The 18450-nt window shown below is 34.9% G+C and overlaps 1 protein-coding gene across 3 annotated transcripts in view; it reads left to right on the forward strand.

Annotated features, from left to right (window-relative positions):
* The first annotated feature begins 2490 nt into the window (after positions 1 to 2490).
* The window catches only part of LOC150096705 (serine/threonine-protein kinase NIM1-like), a 93017-nt gene continuing 77057 nt past the window's right edge, over positions 2491 to 18450 (forward strand). The window contains exon 1 of one of the 3 annotated variants that reach the window (XM_090408451.1): positions 2491 to 2624. The gene's annotated coding sequence lies outside the window, so the exon portion shown is untranslated. Of the gene's footprint in view, positions 2625 to 15420; positions 15507 to 18450 lie in introns of those variants that run through there. The other 2 variants (XM_090408452.1, XM_090408453.1) reach the window with 2 other exon arrangements.

Raw genomic sequence — 18450 nt, forward strand, 5'->3', positions numbered from 1 at the left:
TCAGTCAGGACTTCATTGGCTACAGCATTGCCAACCATTGCCCTCCAAGGGTATTGGATTGAATGAATCAATCACCGCATCTCACGGTCGATTGATTCCACCCCTATCCAATCCAGGGCGCATCTCACGGTCGCAAAGACACAGATATATCAAGAAATTGTTAAAAATGAATTGGTGCATTAATATTCTTAACTTTCAATTTAGAAAAACAGCAAAATTTTAAATTACTTTTTATTATTAAAATTTATAATAAAGAAATAAAAGCAATTTTAAAGAAATCTAATAATTATTTTAAAAGAAATTAATTAATATAATAATAAATTTCAGTTTACAGAAAAGAACGATTGAACGATTCTCACAAGGGAAGACAAGTATTTGTAAGGCATGAAGGTCATCGTCACACAAATAATCACGAAAATCGTTTAAAGAACCGGAGATTTTCTACTTGGACAAGTCGCGGTCATTAATGGAGCACTTCTAACAGTATATTTTCCACAATTGTGAATTCATGACCTCAAAATGCAACCTGCTTTTGTACTGAGGGTCTTGTCGGATGTCATGCGTGCTACAATAGTGCAAGGAAGAATTCAAAGTAACAGAGAGTGGTAATTGGAATATGATTCATTGTATCACGTTCGAGTGGGTAACAACAATGAAACCGAACGAAGGTTGTACACCATTCAATGCGAAATTTAAATATAAGATCCGTAATTGAAGGTGTCCTTCGGACCAGCTAACATTCAATAGGCAAATTATGCTGTTGACAGCGAGTAAATTGATAGTATTGATAGTAACTTAAGTCACTGCTTAGTAGCTGATGTTATTCTCATTTAGGAACACGCCAAAGAAAGGGGTGGAAAAAACTATAAGCCAATGGATATATGACTACTATGTGCACTGTATTCTGGTTGACTATGTCAAAACTTCTTATATTATTTTTTTTTTTATTTTAATAAAATATTTTGAAACAATATTAAATATATAATTTTCTTTCTTATTCTATATAAATTTCTTAATTTAAATTCGGATAATTTAATTTAATATTATTTTACCTTTTTTTTTATACAATATTTCTAAAATCAATTATGGGCGCCATCTTACGTCAGGTATGTTAATACATCACTTGGAACAAAAAATTGGAACAAATCATGTGTCGGAATTTTGCATTAGTAAACATAGTAACTATGTAAGGTCGACATGCATAAATTCCATGCATGCATAAATTTTGCATGATTTCTCAGTTAGTTAAAATTTGATTTAAATATTTAATTTTCTAACAATACTGAACATATCGCATACAATTTGCAATGTCAAATATTAACTACGGTAAAATGTTCATCGAAATATATAGTACCTTCAAATTCTTAGTGTTGTAGGTGGCGCAACTCAGTCATAAGTATTGAACCAGAAAATTAAATTTAACTATTTAAGTTTCTGATAACACTGTTAAGTGATGCATATGAATTTGTTATGTGAAATATTAATAACTGTCTTAAAAAATGTTCCCAGAAATATATATTACATTTCAAATTCTTAGTACTGTAGATGGCGCATTTGCATTTTACACTTGAACGATACTGGACGTATTGAATGATAAATAAAATTATTCAATAAATAAATGTATTATTGAACTAAAAACGTCTAAAGATTTATTCCATTTCGGATCTTTTTTTTTCTTTTTGTATTTACAATAATACAATAATATATATTGAAATACAAAATATATAAGCATATAAATAGTTTTTTTTTAATAAAAAATCGGGATTGCGAATGTAATGTCTAGCGCCAGTGTTTTAATCGCTAGCTAAGTTGCAAGAACGATTGTATTCTCCAGGTGAAAACAATTGCCCTGTAACTTTTTCTTAAATGAAATTACTATTGAGAATTTATTTTGGTGTACTATTGGATATCATTCTTCTGTAATATTTAAGAGAGTACAATCATTTAAAATTGGTAGAATGGGAATTTAACGGCCTAGTTTTCATTATTTCTTTTCCTTTGTTGCACCTGTTCCGTCGAACTTTGCTTTGACGAGTAAATAAGAACAAAATTCCTGGAAAACTTTCACCGTATCATTTTACTTCACATTAGCTTCTGCACGCCTCATACATCATTCAAAAGCGGAGGTAGTCCAAAAAGCTATTTAATCGATTTCCATTATAAGTATTGTATTCTGAAATGAGCGCCACCTGTAAAGATCTATGTGATGTATATGAAATTCATAATTATTTAAAAGCGTTCCATAGTGAATAATGATGAATATTGATATAAAATCCTTATTGCATTTTTCTCACACCTCAATGCTTCACTCGCGAGCCCGCCCCCACACGCGTTCTTGCTTTCCAGTCTACATCAGCTGTTGGTAACGTTTCCTTAAGAATAGTTGTGATTGTGGTCGAGAGTATACAAGTAGCGGGAGGCGTGGATAATAGACGATAAACGCAACAGGCTGACGGAGCCTACCTTTTGAAGTGTGTACATTCTGCGGAGGAAAAGCAGCATTTCAGCGCAAAGTATCCCAACGATTCGTTCGCTATGAGACGACAATAACATCGACCCACTTCTCACATTCTATCCGAACAGAGGTGTAGAACACATCGATGCTGGAAAAATGACAGGTAAAGGTAGGTGCTTTTGGATCGTTTTTTTACAATAAAAAGGAAAGAATTGAAGGAGATATCTGATTCTGCATATGTGTAAATAATTTACGCTTGTATCACAGTACGAGGTCTCTTTATTGATACTGATTCAAGGATGGCAGATGGTCTATACTAAAGCATAAAGCTCGTAGGCCATAAATAGCGTACATATTGTACCTCAGCCATGGAATATTCAATAGACATTTTCTCGGTATAGAAAACGTAATATGGCTGAAGCTAATCAGTCCAACGTACTACATATATTTATGTACTATCATAATTATAGCATTTAATTGTTTCCAAAAAGTCTTTCAATATTATGGTATCCCAGAATAAAATGTTGAAATTTCTGACAGCCTATTAATACTCGGGAAACGAAGTAATGTATATCAAGGGGTTAAGGTTGAAGACAGCCTTCATTATCCATTCTTGTTCGTGCATCCGGGTCATAATTCGGGAACAGTTGGTCTGAAATATAAATAAATAAATATTTAAAAACAGAATTATCAAAGGAAAAAAATAGTGCAGTTTTAATAATAGAGATAGAATGAGATAATAATGATAATAAAATTTTAATAATAGAGATAGAATGAGAGAGAGAGAGAGAGAGAGAAATCGTTAACTTATTTTTAAATATCCCTTACACACAAAAGATTCCATAGTACAACAGTAATGGTATGAATTAATCAAAGGTTAGATATAGGGAAAAAATGACGTATTTACATATCCACTTATTAAGTTCGCAGCTTTATTCAAATAACTATCATAGTACTACTTAGTAAATTCGCAACAGCTCTGCTTCTTAAAATGGTAATTATCATCAGATATTATGAGGTGAGTTAGCCAATCTCATACTGCATAAGCAAGGTTTTTTCCCCTCCCGGAAAGTCGGATTTTTCATCCTTCATACAAGCAAATCGGCCGGAGAACACACGTAGTTTAGAGACAAATACTATTAGTGGGCGCCGGTGTAGAATTTAGGTGGTAATGGCGTTGCTATAATAATCACAATAGTAATCATAAAATTTTTGCAAATTAAATAACTTGCCATTAATAGATTTAAATCAGTCGACGTTATCTTTCTTTTTTTTCTGCCTGTGATAATAATGACTTCAGAAGTGAAATATAATCAATAATTTGTGATCATTTTGCAATAATAATAGGGGGGGGGGAAATGGTACAACTAAGAGTAATTTCGTTATTGTTCTAGTATTACTGAAATCTGAAATATCACTATATAAAAATTATCAAAATGTATTCATAGAATATATATATATATATATATATATATATATATTATGGAAATTCATAGAATATTATTTTATTTATCTTTATGTCTAAAAATATAAAGGAATATCCAGTTATCTTCTAATACACCATATTTATAATTATATAATTTTTGCCTTAAATTCTTGGAAGTCATAATTGACTATTATGTTATCGAAATTGAATTGCTTGATGTATGGAATTCGTCATGATGCTCTATACGGTGGGAAGTCCTAATCTATTATCATGTAAAATTAAATAAAATTAAATTATAATATAATATAATATAAAGTATGGTGTTTTAAATGGTCGGGGTTCATAACAATTTATTATATGAAATAATATTGTGTAAAATTAAGAATCGTTTGTGATGTAACATGAAATGGTTTTTATAATTTATAATATCATTCAGGCAGGTTCGGCACCGTGTTATTAAACCAATATACAGCAATTCGTTGTGATGTGATTTGTCTATAAATTGCGTGTTCTCTGGTTTACTTGTCTGTTTTAAAAGATGTAAAATCCCGAGTTTCCGGGAGGAATATAATATAATGATGTAAATACTCGCAGTTATTAATTACAAAATCAGCGTTTTTGTAATTCTGGATTTCATTTCAAAAATTTGAAGTTTAAAACATAAAGCTTTTAGAAAAATATAACAGAAAGTTATTCTAAATATTGTCAATGATCGTTATCTCATAATTAATTCAATTATGAGATTGTTATCTCGTAATTGAAAATCAACATAAGATGTGTATTTTGAATTGATGTAAGGCTCTTTGCGATCAACTTGGCCTTGACAATATTATAACGAGGCCAAGTTCATAATGCACGTTTTCGCTCTATATACAACACGGAAAGGTCAAACACTTAACTAGAATATTACTTAACTGGCTTGTTATAACATTCTTATCAGATGTAAGCCATTGTTGAATTTTGAATAGTATTAATTGTGTTTTTTTTTATGTAATGCTCAAAAAAAAAAAAAAAAAGAGTCAACTTAACTACAGACTACTGTTCATTTATCTCAGTAGCCGTTGGACTCATACAAATTATTCTTTCAAAATGAGAATAAACTATTATTTTTTTATTTTATGTTATTTTTTTATTTAATTATAATTTCGTAATGTTTTATCTATTCCTTTATTATCCTTGGTCTAGATCTGCGTTCAAATAATCCATTCTTATTTCTCTTCATGTGTGTGTGTGTGTTTCCTTATACAGTATCGTTACCATAGAAACAGCAATGGTGTAAGAATGCTGCAATTTTCTGCCTTGTCATCTGCTAGATTTAACACGACTTGGTATTCGTTCGCATCAAAATATAAATTATAAAATAATTTGTATTTCGGATACAGCCCTTCTATCTGACAGCTCTGACAAAATAAATACCAGAAGGCACATACTTAAAAGGTTGGTGAGCTCATCCTCGTGATGAGGAAATACAATCTTAGTTTGTACACCATTGAAACGACCAAATCAAACGTTTACTTGAACTATATAATGTTTAATTATGTGTTCTCTGAACCTAATGATATTTGGAAATTCTCCAAGATTTACATGCAGTAATAAACTCTAAGAATAAGTGTTTGAGTGTAAATTTTTCAAGACCCCCAAACTATACTTTAAACACAGGGCATTGCCAGGGGCAATTTAAGAAGGCGAGATAATTATGTTGCTCTTCCACGTATATCTAATAACGTAAAATTAAACTAAAAGTCATGCACCACTGGTTGGCGTAGCTCAGCTGTTTCGGTTCACAATGGTTGGATATGATGTGTTACTTCCCAAAATTTGTGCAAATCTTTTGAAATTATTTGTTAGGAGCATAGTTTTTTGCACTAGTTACAATTAAAAATAAGTTTAAAATATCCGACACAGGCCAAATGATTTTGATAGTTTCGACTCAGATCTGTTCATATAAGCATACTATGCCATTACTGTTTAAATTTACATTGAGACGGTCAACAGCTCCACCTATCGACTAGTTTTAATTATTTTGTAGGTTAATTTTTCATATGTATCCAATACTTTAATCTTATAATAATCTTTTGACATATTTAACACACATTTTATTAATATATAAATAGCAGTGTATAATAATACCATTTGATATAATAAAAATTTGGAATTAAAACTATATACTTAAAGTGCAATCAACTCAAATAATAATAAAAAAAAACGTAATTTAATAATTTTTTCCCCGGTGTTTGACTCCATTTAATGAGGAGATGCCTCATCATAGTACGTAAAGTGCTTTATGCTTCACCTGCTTCATGCTTGTATAGTGAAGGAAAAGTTCTTGGTGATAATTTTAATTTTGAATGTTTGCATTTTTTTTGTCAAAACCTTCCATGGACATGGATGAATTCAGATGTAAGATTTAAAAACAATGACAACATCTTAACTAAAAAATATAAACAGAACATATATGCGACGTTGAGCATACGATGATAAAGATGATTATAATTATAGTAAATAATTAAAATTAGAATTTCAACTTGTTTAAAATCTTTCAGATGAATGAATGAATCAGAAAACTTGGCTCTTCAGAAACATGATGGGATAATAATAATGAATATTACATAAAATGTCAGATGTATTTTACATAAATCTATACAACGCAGATAAGTATCGAGGAAATAGACAGCCAGAAAATATGAAAAATGGAAAAGGAGGCCGAACCATCGAACACAAGATGATACAATCTCTTATGGAAACAACAGACGATATCGGAAGATGAATGACGGAGAGTGTTACCAGATAAATGAAGTGCAGTTCCACAGACAGCAAATATTTAAATTTGAATATTGATTTTATATTATGAGACAAGATATAGAATTGCACTGGGATAAGAATGAACTGCATAATAGTTCATTCTTCTCCAGTAAATGGCATCAAAATATACCAAAAAAAAAAAAAAAGATTCGAGAGTTGGTTAATACTTTAAATTTGTTTTAACTACTTGTAGATAACCTCAAGCCATAATAAAGGTTTATTTTTATGTATCAATCCCATACAAGAAGACTTGCAAAACGTGTAGTGCCTTGTGTAGCCGAGAAGTAAGAAGGTCGAAGTGTTTGTAGAAACCTTCGTCCAAAGAACGAGATGGAATGGGGAGAAACAAAAAGTTCAGGCAGTAGGTTTGAAGCAGGACAATGAACGAATGTTGAGCAACAGTTGCTTATTTCTTTACAATCTTAAGGGAAAATAGAGGAATCAGCGGAACACCCATTGCAAATATCGATAGAAAGAATCATATAATAGAAAGAGAACGTCTATGAGAAAGTGAATGGAGTTAACCTGTATGTGTGCGTGCGTGCATGTTGTTTGTTAACCATTTTTTCGTCTTCTGGACAGCATCAGGCAGTTTTAGGGCGATTTGTGATGCACCATTTCAATTGTACGAACAGCATTTTAAAGTAGTTCAGTTTGGGATTTGTACAGTGTTAGAAGTATCAGATAACAAGATGTTGATTGACTATCACTTTCTCATTTTTATTTTTAATTTTTCTCTTTTGGATTTTGTATAATCCAAAATCCTAATCCTAACTGGTATTTATATCAAGTTGTGCTGTATTATGGGCTAAAATCTCAAATCAGAAATAAAGATACGTGCTTATGTCAGAAATCGACTAGCTTTGGAAATGCACAGGAAAGTTCAATGGCTGGAATCGAACCTATAATTCTTTTGTTTTGCATGGCGTCATAGAAGTTACCACTAGGTGACGCAGGTACCAATAAAAATTAAATAAATATGAAGCATATTTTTGGAACAATCTTAATGATAGGTCACTGTTTTAGATTCTTTATATGAATCTCTCCCCCCCCCCCTCCCGAAAGGCTGTAAACTTAGTACTTAATATTATGAATGGACAAAGGATTAGATCACATGTCTTGAAACTTTTTTTTTTAATTCGACACCCGTTTTCATGAGATAAAATTATTAGAACGCGTTAGTGCTGGTTAGTTCGATTTTTTACTTTAACGCCTGTTATATTTAATATTACATAATTAAATGTTTATAGTTTACAAACCTTACATCTGCAAATAAAAATAAGAAACTCAAGAAAGGTTTATAATAATTTCAGCAGTCCTATAATAAATATTTTTTATATACTTTTATCAATGTTTGCTGCAATTCTCAGAATCTTATTTCGCAACAATCCACAGTTTAAGAACCACTGGGCTAAATAATCTAAAAAAAATTAAGAAATAATTTAGCGTTCTTTCATTTGCATTAATTCCCTTTTATAGTTTTAAGAGTTAAAGAATATACTCATTAGGTTTTAGTTTATCTCAAAAAAATCTGATTTCTCGCGAGCTTATCAATTTAATTTCTTGCTAAACTTCACGCCCACTATTAGGGTTGTAATAAATACAAAAACTCACATTAGAAATATTCATTAAAAATAAATAAATAAATAACTATACTGCTGCTTCAGTGACTCAAAAGGAAATAACAGGTGTTATATCTTCAGAACTTTAGATTTCTGTAGGCAGGTTTCAAAGTGAGTGCTATTGAAAACTGCAGGGGAGTGCCCTAGAAGGCCGACGCACATGCGATTGTAAGATTGTTTCTCCTGTACAGCAGGCAACCCAGCTGGAAAAACATGTAATTAGCAGACATAATACCCTGGCATCATAGCCTTGGTTTCTTCGGCTGTAATTCCCAACAAACCTTCTGAGGTGCGACCAGTTTTGAAAGAATTTTTTTTTAAATTTAATTTAATGTGTTTTTATTCCAAAATGGCATTCCATAGAATGCTATAGTAAATTACCTGAAGCTATTTTTTTTTTTTTTAGGATTTTTGGACACCTCCCGTATCATTCAATTTGTCATAAAGTGCTTTACATAATACAATGGATTCCTGACCTACATTCGCAAAATAAACCCACGTGTCCATAAAGCGTTTCATTTATGAAACAACCTCTGAATAGATTATACTTTTCTCGTGCATAGTGCATTTGATGTAATATACTATGCAGTACACCAAATTTAAATGTAATGCATAGTCCATTACATTTGAACATGTAATGAAACTGTTTGAACAATGGTCGCAACTCCTATATAGGAGGAGTTGCGACCAGCCTTGTCGAAAAGAAGCTTACAGGTTTATAACTTACGTATCTTTAGGTATGCTATATTGCGAGTTAATTTATTTATGTGTGGTCATTATAGTTTGTAATAACTATAATAATTATAATTCGCTTTTATGCTCGCCGCATTGCTAATTCACAACCAGATATTTATTTCCATTCCCTGGGAAGAATCTGCGTTTTCTGGGAGGAGACTGACTAACTCACCTTCAATTGAAACGTCCTTATAAAGATGCCTTCAATTGAAACGTCCTTATAAAGATGCCTCGCATTCTAGTCCGGATTTGAACCCAAATGCTTCGAAAACCGAAGGACAAATCATGCGGTCTTCTCGAAACTACACAGCGGGGCCGTTGCCTAAAAACAACCAGCTGCTTCTACAAGTTTTTGCTAAAAACAACAAAGTTGTTCACCAACATCCTCCGGATCAGGGTTCCTGAGTCTCTCCTTCCTAAGCCTAGCCGACATTGTTTGCAGCAGTGGTAGAATGAGTGGATTCGCTAAATAACAATCTATTATTAAGTTTACATTTTTTTTTTTAGTTATTCCAGTATTTTCGGGTAGTATATGTTATACTAATACCTTAATGTGTCATAATGTTTAACAAGAGCTCGTCTCTGAAAAAAATTCCCCATTTCTGTGTAATATTGTCGAAGACGATATATGAGCTAGCGAGTTCGGAACATGATGGATAACTTCAGGTGAATAGACATCTTGTTTGAATAGGAGACACGAGTGGTTATAACTTTTATACAACAAAAAACTGATTTAGCTCTTTTGTTAGATAAGATCAGTATTGGATTAAAATATGAAGTCATCCATTTTTAAATCGATTTACACGCACAAATATTCAGACACTTGCTACTTCCGCTCTCCCCCCCCCGGCTTTCTGAGAAATTGATTTTTTACTACAGTTTGTTTTTCTTTGGAAAAATTGTTCATTGAGATAGTCGACTTCGATTGCGTGTGACAGAATAAGGAAAAATAAGTTGTATTGAACTGTTTGGAAGTCATTTTGGTTCTTTCTGTAATCTTCCCTGAAATACGAATAATGTTAACATTCGTCATCTTGAACCTTTGAACATTCTTTTCATTTAGTATATTTAATACAGGAATATACCGCTACTTACGAAGTTGTATGTATCAGAGGGATCGTCTTTTTTTCATTCTACAGCATTCCACTTTCCTTTTATCTCCTTCGTTCTACGTAATAAAATAATTCCGTTTATGAAATATAAAAATGCATTCGATGCTACTTGGATACAGTAATCCGACCATGTCTCCGCTGTTGTGCGAAAAATATCAATAAATAATGTTCTTTTCTTTTATTTACTTCTTTGCTGTCGGTAATTTGCTATTTGCAAAGAAATTAATTCATTCCATTGTTTGTGCTGTCGGATGATAGGGTGCGCCAGTATCAACGTTTAAAATGTTTATTCACTGAGGATTTGAAAATTAAAAGATGTCACGTAATAATAATAATAATAGTAATATATAACTGCATAAAATACTATTTTGTTTTCTATTTATATGGTTATAAGTGAAAACATTCTTTTCAAGTAGTAATTATATCTTAATAATTTAAGAAATAAAAAAGAAAGTAAATTAAAAAAATAATGATATACACCAATATAATTTTCATATGTGTTTTATCTAAAAATTGTTGGCTGTTTAATTGGTCAATTTTGGGAGAAAAAAAAAAGATGCTCGCGTGTTAGATTCATGTATTATTGATGGTGAATTGCGAATCTGATTGATAATGTTTTTAGCGATTTAGATTTATGCTTTAGTGACGAGTATTATATTATGTTCACATGTGTTGATCAAGCATTTTGATCACGAAAAGTTTTTGTAAGTTGCAGGTGAGTAAATACTTTAATTTCCAAATCTTTAATTCCATCGGAAACCATCTTCTAAGCCTAATCACAGGGCATACTAAATTATATACCGTATTGCTGGTAGACACCTGACTGTGTCTACGGAATTTGCTAGTGGATCCAATCCACAGGATTACTGTAATTTGCTCGAACGCTTCATTATCATGGCAAACCCTCTAAACGAGACCATTTTAGAGGAGGTTTATAATGAATTCCTCAGATTGGGAAAACTGTTGAGTGATGGCTGGCCGGGAAGAGTTAAGCTTTTTGACTCATTCCCACCCTCTGCAGTCACAGAAGATAACTCGGACGATACAAGTGAGGAGCTCATTACTCAGTTGCAGTCTCCCCCAGACTTTGAAGACGTACGTGTGCGCAAGAAGCGCAAAACCGCTGACACAGAACCTCCCATAGATTCTGGTATGGATGAGGATACTCCCAGTTCCAATCCCTCGACCGCCACGAAAGAGAGGGTTCCACCGATAGTCCTCCGGGAAAAGAAAAGATGGACACACTTAAGGTCCACCATGATAAACTCACAGTATCTCTCGGCCAAGAACACGGATGATGGTATAAAAATTCAGCCGGCTGCTGTGACAGACTACAGGAAACCAACCAGTGTTAGACTCTAGCAATATTCAATACCACACCTATTCTCTTGGTTCGGAGAAAAATCTGAAGGTGGTACTGCGGGGTGTCACGGAGGATATAACTACAGATGAAATTGAGGCGGATCTCCACCACCAGGACCTGCCACCTGTTAAGATCAGCAGAATGACTACAGCGGACAGAACCCCTATGCCTCTGGTCTTAGTTGAAATCCACAAAGCCTATAAGAATATTTATGATTTAACATCAGTCTATGGACTCCTGATCACCCCAGAGCCACTCCGTAAAAGGGCATCTACTGGTCAATGCTATAGATGCCAAAAATTTGGCCATGCTCAAAGGCTCTGCAAGGCAGAGTACAAATGCCTGAAATGTGCTAAGAACCACCCCAAGAACACCTACACAAAGCCAAAAACTATCTCAGCTAAATGTGCCAACTGTGGTGGCCCTCATCCAGCGAAGTACAAGGGATGTACTCAGCATCCAAAGAATAGACGGATGGAGGAGACAGCTAAACCGCCCTCTTCCTCTTGTAAAAGAACACCTGAGTCCCGCTCCACAGCCTGAGACTCGGCAGCAACAGTCGGTGACCTTCAAAGACAGTGGAAGCATAAAGGCAAACGAGAATTTATGCTGATGTGGCCCACACAAACAAACCAACATCATGACAAAATCAGCCAACAGCACCTACTAATCTGACAGCAGTTATTACGTCCTCTCTAGCTAACATACTACAAGATTTCAGCCAGTCTAACCTTTCAGCAACCTCCACTAAAAGATTCCTACGGGAAACACAGGCCATCCTCACAGCAATCATAAATGAATAAAAACAAACTCATTCCAGCCTCTCTTCAGATCATTGCATGGAATGCAAACGGCTTAAGGAACAAAATTCTAAAGCTACAAGATTTCACCTACAGATACCAACCAGATATTATACTAATCAGTGAAACTCATCTTAGACCCTCAGACAGCCCCAAAATACGGGGTTATCTCATGTACAGAAATGACAGATCCAACTACAGCGGCGGTGGCACTGCCATCTTCATTAAACATTATATTAAGCACCATTCTGTGAACAATCCACCAACCACTAACCTTGAAATTACAGGCGAGGAAGTTGGATCTGTCATTTCTGTACACTATTTAATAATAATACAATTATGTATTTAATAAAAATACAACTATGCTGTTGTGGCTGGACCTACCGAACCAACTCATATCAGTACGTTTGGCACTGCTGACATCCTGGATATAGCTATCTTGCATGACATTAAATTTCAGTACAGCCTTAAATCACTAAACGAGCTGTCATAGGATCACAACCCAATTGTACTACAACTGGGAGAACAAGAATACCTGTCTCCTCCCTCTCACTCATGCATATCGTGGAACAGATTGTCTAAAGCACTTAGGGATCAAATTGGACCTGTCCCTCACATATGCACAGAAGAAGAAGATGTGGAATCTGCAGTGATAAGCCTCACCCAACATATTAAGTCCGCTATAATGGTTGCCACCTTCTACAAGTCTGTCCCCAAGCCTGGTCGTTTGCCCGAGGATATTATGGACCTGATCAGAGAGAAGAACAGAGATAGGAAGAGATTTCGTAACACTCGTGCTTCTCAGGAAAAACAGTTCTTAATAGATTGAACGAGGCAGTGAGTCATAGAAATGAAGTTTGGGATGAAAAGTTAGCCTCTATCTCACCTATTGATCACTCTATCTGGGGATTACTGAGAAACATCAGAAATAAAAACAGATCCCTCTCCCCATAATCTCTAACCAGTGCCTAGTTCACACAGATGCAAACAAGGCAGAAGCCATAGTAAAGAATCTAGAGGATCAGTGCAAACCTTCATATGACAACTTAGATTTCAATCACTTATATAAAATCCACAGACAGGTCAGACATGTATTGTATTAAAACTCCCAGAAACCAGTGCTAACCATATTGCACCCACATCACCTGTTGAAATATATGATATTATTAAAAAACTAAAGAACAATAAAGCTCCTGGACCAGACGGTATCTCAAATAGGGTGATAAAACTACTGCCCCGTAAAGCTGTAGGGCACTTGACTATAATCATTAATGCCATCTTAAGGTTTCACTATTTTCTTTCCATCTGGAAACAGGTTGATGTAATCCCAATTCATAAACCAGGTAAGGACCCGCACCTCTCCCACAATTATCGTTTAATCGGTCTCATCTCCAATCTGGGTAAGGTTGTGGAGAAGGTCATCCTCTCTCGACTTCAAGCCTCTGTAAGACACATCATTCCTAAAGAGCAGTTCGGCTTTCGGCAGCACCATAGTACTACCTTACAAATATATAGAATTGTGGAATATATCACCACCAGCTTTAACTGGCACCAGTGCACAGGAGCTGTTTTTCTAGACCTATCCAAAGCATTTGAGAAAATATGGCATTTCGGACTGCTACACAAACTTATCTCAGCCGGTATTTCACTAAAAATAGTTCATCTAATCCGATCATATCTTCAGAATAGATCAATACAAGTTAACATCGATGGTTCTACCTCATCCCAGCGCCATATCTTGGCTGGAGTGCCGCAGGGATCCCTACTGGCTCTATTGTTGTTTTCTATATACAGGTCGGACATCCAGCACAATCCGATGTCTTCCATCGTGGCCCTGTATGCGGATGATTCAGCAATACTAACCAGATCTCTCCGACCACATTTCATTACCAGAAAGCTTCAAGAAAACATTCTAAAGCTGGAGGGTTGGTTCTCTAAGTGGAGATTGGAAGTCAACCCCCCAGAAAAGCTCAGCCGTTCTTTTCTCAAAAAGGCCAATGTCTCCTGCAGGAGATGTGTTACTATTCAATACTAAAATTCCCTGGCAGACAGAAACAAATTACCTGGGTGTAATTCTCGACAAAAAAGCTATCTTTCACCCAACACATCAAGTCTACGTGCGCAAAGGCATCTAAAGCCATAGCTCAGATCTATCCGCTAATTAATAGAAATAGCAAGCTCAGTAACAGAATCAAATTGCAGTTATACCAGATGACGATTCGTCCTATAATCACCTATGCCTCTCCGGCCTGAAGCCACACCTCTAATACTAACATTATCAAAATACAGCGAGTGTAGAACAAGTGCTTGAGGATGATTCTGAACGCCCCGTGGTATGTTAGAAACAATCAACTTCATAGGGATACAAATATTCCTTATATTTTCTCTTTTCTACAATCCTTAGCATCCAAGTTTTTTCTGAAGACGTCCACACACCCCAACGATTTGGTTCAGCAAGCTGCAGCATACGAGGCAACGGACATATTCAAATATAGAATACCAAAAGCTATATTAGCTTCCTTTAGCGGTGCATAATCTCCATGCCCATTCAGGGCGAGCAAACTGCACATAAATTTTACCCTCACTGTAACCACAACAGATAGCGGGGAATATGAAAAGCATCTGACTTCACCCGTAAAGACATAAATGTCAATTTTCAATTGCTAGCCTGTATGTGTAGGAGCTTCTAATTAATGGGAATGTTAATTAAATAGCGAAAATAGTTATTTTAACCTGTTTTTACACGTAACTTTAATCATCAGTCTGTACGAAATCAAAATGCATATCGTAATAAGTCATTTATGTTATTCCTTATCTCGATAGGGGAAGGGAACTTGCCAGCAATTGGAAACGCTTCTTAATCAAATAATCAATATCTTCACCTACTACGTCTTTTCTCCAACTGTCATATTCTCTCGGGGTTTCTTGCTATCTAGCGGTTGAGCTGATTCGTGCTGTATCGTTATACGAGCACCTGCACTTAAATTAGCCAACCGAAGGCACTTTTGTGTGTTGGTTTGTTTGTCATCATTAATTTTCCCTTCTTTGCTTCTGTATTCATTTAGTGGCTTGGAATTTACGTTCTTGGTTGTGTATAAACTAGAAAGATTCTTCAACGTTGTCAATTGACAATCGAAACATGAAATCGGTGATATTGATAACTAACAGTCGATCTTTATTTCTTGTCTAAGGTAAGTTAGCCAATTTCTTATCTCTTCGAATATTAAAAATCCAATTTTAACCGAATTACTTCTTACTTGCTATCCGCTTCATATTTATGGCATAATTAAACGTTTTATGGTTAATAAATTTATTTTAAATTGACAACAGTGAAGCAAGGTTAGAGAGAAAAATGCTACAGGGATAAATCGTGGGTTTCTTATCAAAAACCGAACAAATAAAACGCTTATCTCATTTTCTTACCTATGTAAGTGGTACATCCGTTGCTGATAGTTAAATAAATAAGAGGTAGGATAATTTTAAATGCACTCCTTGTGAGAGGGTCTTAAAAATGTAAAAACTACCCTCTTGAGAGGGTAAGAGGGTAGTTTTGTTAAACATTTCAATTAATTGTAATTTAATATTTTTTATTTATTTATTTGGTCCATCTTCTCTATCTTTTACATGAAATAATAATAATAGGAAAGACTCGTACAATATAGACACCGGGACAGTTTCTAAATATGGTCTCCATATAATTGTTGTTTACATATTTTCGAGTATTCTACTTCCAAGAAAAATTTTGGATGACTCGTTCAGTGCGTTGTTCTGGGTTTGTTAATGATGAAATTCAATTAAATATTTTTGTTTCTATAATCTATATTTCATGTTAAGAATATTTTTGCAACTTTAATATTTAATTAAACTTTTTATTAAATATTTTAAAGTTTAAGATTCAAACTTTTAAAATTGTAATTTACAATTTTAAAAGTAATTGCTAGCCTGTATGTGGAGGAGCTTCTACACATACAGGCTAGCAATTTTTTCTTAAACCATACAGTATATATTATGATATGAATTATGTACTGGAGTACTTGTGATACAATGCGTTGTCAAAACAGTATGAATGGTGGTCTACTATCTCTGCACTACCAGAATTCCTTTTTTTATTTTATTTATTTATTTATATTTATATATGTATATATTCTTCGTTTGTGAAGCCTCCTTTGCTCAGTCGATATACACGAAGCCCTTTGGTCGGAAAGACCTGGGTCCGATTCACCGTCAGTGACGTGAGGAAAACCTTTATCTATTTCGACTAAAGCTGGGGTATCCGGTCTCATACGGAGGTAGGTTTTTTTCTCCACGCGGAAACTCGGGTTTTTGATTGGCCGACTTATTCCGCGAGATTTTCGGTTTCAAATCGTAAGAGTCCACTAGGTGTAATACGTAAAAGGAAGAAGAAGATTCTTCGTTTGTGAAACAGATAAGAACGATTTGTGTCAGATGAAAGAGACTGTTAACATGTCAAGAGTTGTATTATTGGACTCAAAATGGAAAAAAAAATCCACGAAAATGAAAAAAACAGAGAGAAGTTGGTGATCTTTACTATAACGAAGGCACGATGCTAATGATATGGATCCATTTCCTTGCACAACCGTGTTTAGTATGCGTTGTCGTTTTTGGAGGCAGTTTTTTATATTATAATGAAGGAACCGCCAGGGAGCCAGGATTTATCGAGGAAAGGCCACTGAAGGTCATAAAATGAGCTTAAGGATCTTTCTCAGCCATAGCCAAGTTAGCTAGTCTCAGGCGTGAACAACAGGGTTTGTTCTGCCAATTTATCTGGGGGTTCTCAGCAGGCAAACCGAGCCCGTGAACACACAAGGTACAGTCATAGGATATCAATGGGAAGCCATCTTGCTCATAGTCATTTCCCTAGATGGTGGTGTATATATAGCTGCCCCTAAACAGCCGAAAGGCTATAACCACAACAGCTACTGGTGGAAGGGATTATTCAGTCCTTCACACTTGCCATGAGCTATGTTTTTTCTATCTTATATTCGCTCTTCTTTCCATTTCTCAAACTTTAAAGACCACACTCCTTCAGTCTCTCTTGATATGCAGAGTTCGATGCTAAACGTTATTTTGATTAGGCAGTGCTGGATCTTTTTTGATTGCTTCCTTATTTCGGTGGAAAGATGACCATATCTGGACTACAGAAGTAGTCCAGATATGGTTATATCAAGGTTTTCTAAACTGGGAATATACCGTCCTTATTCCTACAATTAATGTGCTTTTTAACATTGCAGCTATCAATCTTACTTCTTAACTACTTTAGCAATGTGGCCTCTAAACTTTGACTCACTATCTATCATCCCCAGGTCTCTTGGCTTCATCAACTACTTGCTTCAAATTCCTTATTCTAATACTCGGTCTGCAGTGTATTCAGTCCAAAACGCATCCGGTACCTTGCACTTGGCAGCATTAAACACGCATCCATTAACATCTTTCCATAGAATCAGTCTGTTGAAGTTAAAGTCTGTTGGGATTCTCTATCAGATATACGTGGGCTGTTCAATAAGTAATAAGACAATTTTACTGTGGCGAAACCACTCATCACAATATTAATTTCTGTAGAATAAAGAAATATTGCTGCCTGTATTAACAAAAGAGGTTGATAAATAAATGGCGTATACGGGCTGATGTGCCAGAGTGTCACGTGACTAAACGCAAGCTTGTTTTGGAGCTCCTACGCATCGCGACCAGTCGTGGAAATGGAAGCGTCCTTGGAACAGCGTTATCCGATTAAATTTTGTGTGCGTTTGCAAAAATCGGCATCGGACACTTTTAACATGATACGCGAAGCTTTCCACGATGAAGCAATATCGAGGGCAAGTGTTTTTCGCTGGCATAAAACTTTTAAGGAAGGAAAGCAAAATGTGGAAGATCTTGAACGTGAGGGAACACCTTCAACGTCCATCACAGAGACAATGATCAACACAGCAGCGATTATCATCAATGTTTAAGAAGTGGACGCAACGTTGGGACAAATGCATCGCGTGTCATGGTAGTTGCTTCGAAAAAGACTATGTAAATTATGACAATTAAAGGTAATCTGTTTTCTGTATAAATATAGTCTTATTACTTATTGAATAGCCTACGTATTTAGTTAAATATTCATCACCAGACCGC

Source organism: Typopeltis vanoorti, chromosome 18 (assembly GCF_054136105.1).
Source record: "Typopeltis vanoorti isolate ZY-2024b chromosome 18, IOZ_Tvanoo_1.0, whole genome shotgun sequence".
NCBI classification, from domain to species: domain Eukaryota; kingdom Metazoa; phylum Arthropoda; class Arachnida; order Uropygi; family Thelyphonidae; genus Typopeltis; species Typopeltis vanoorti.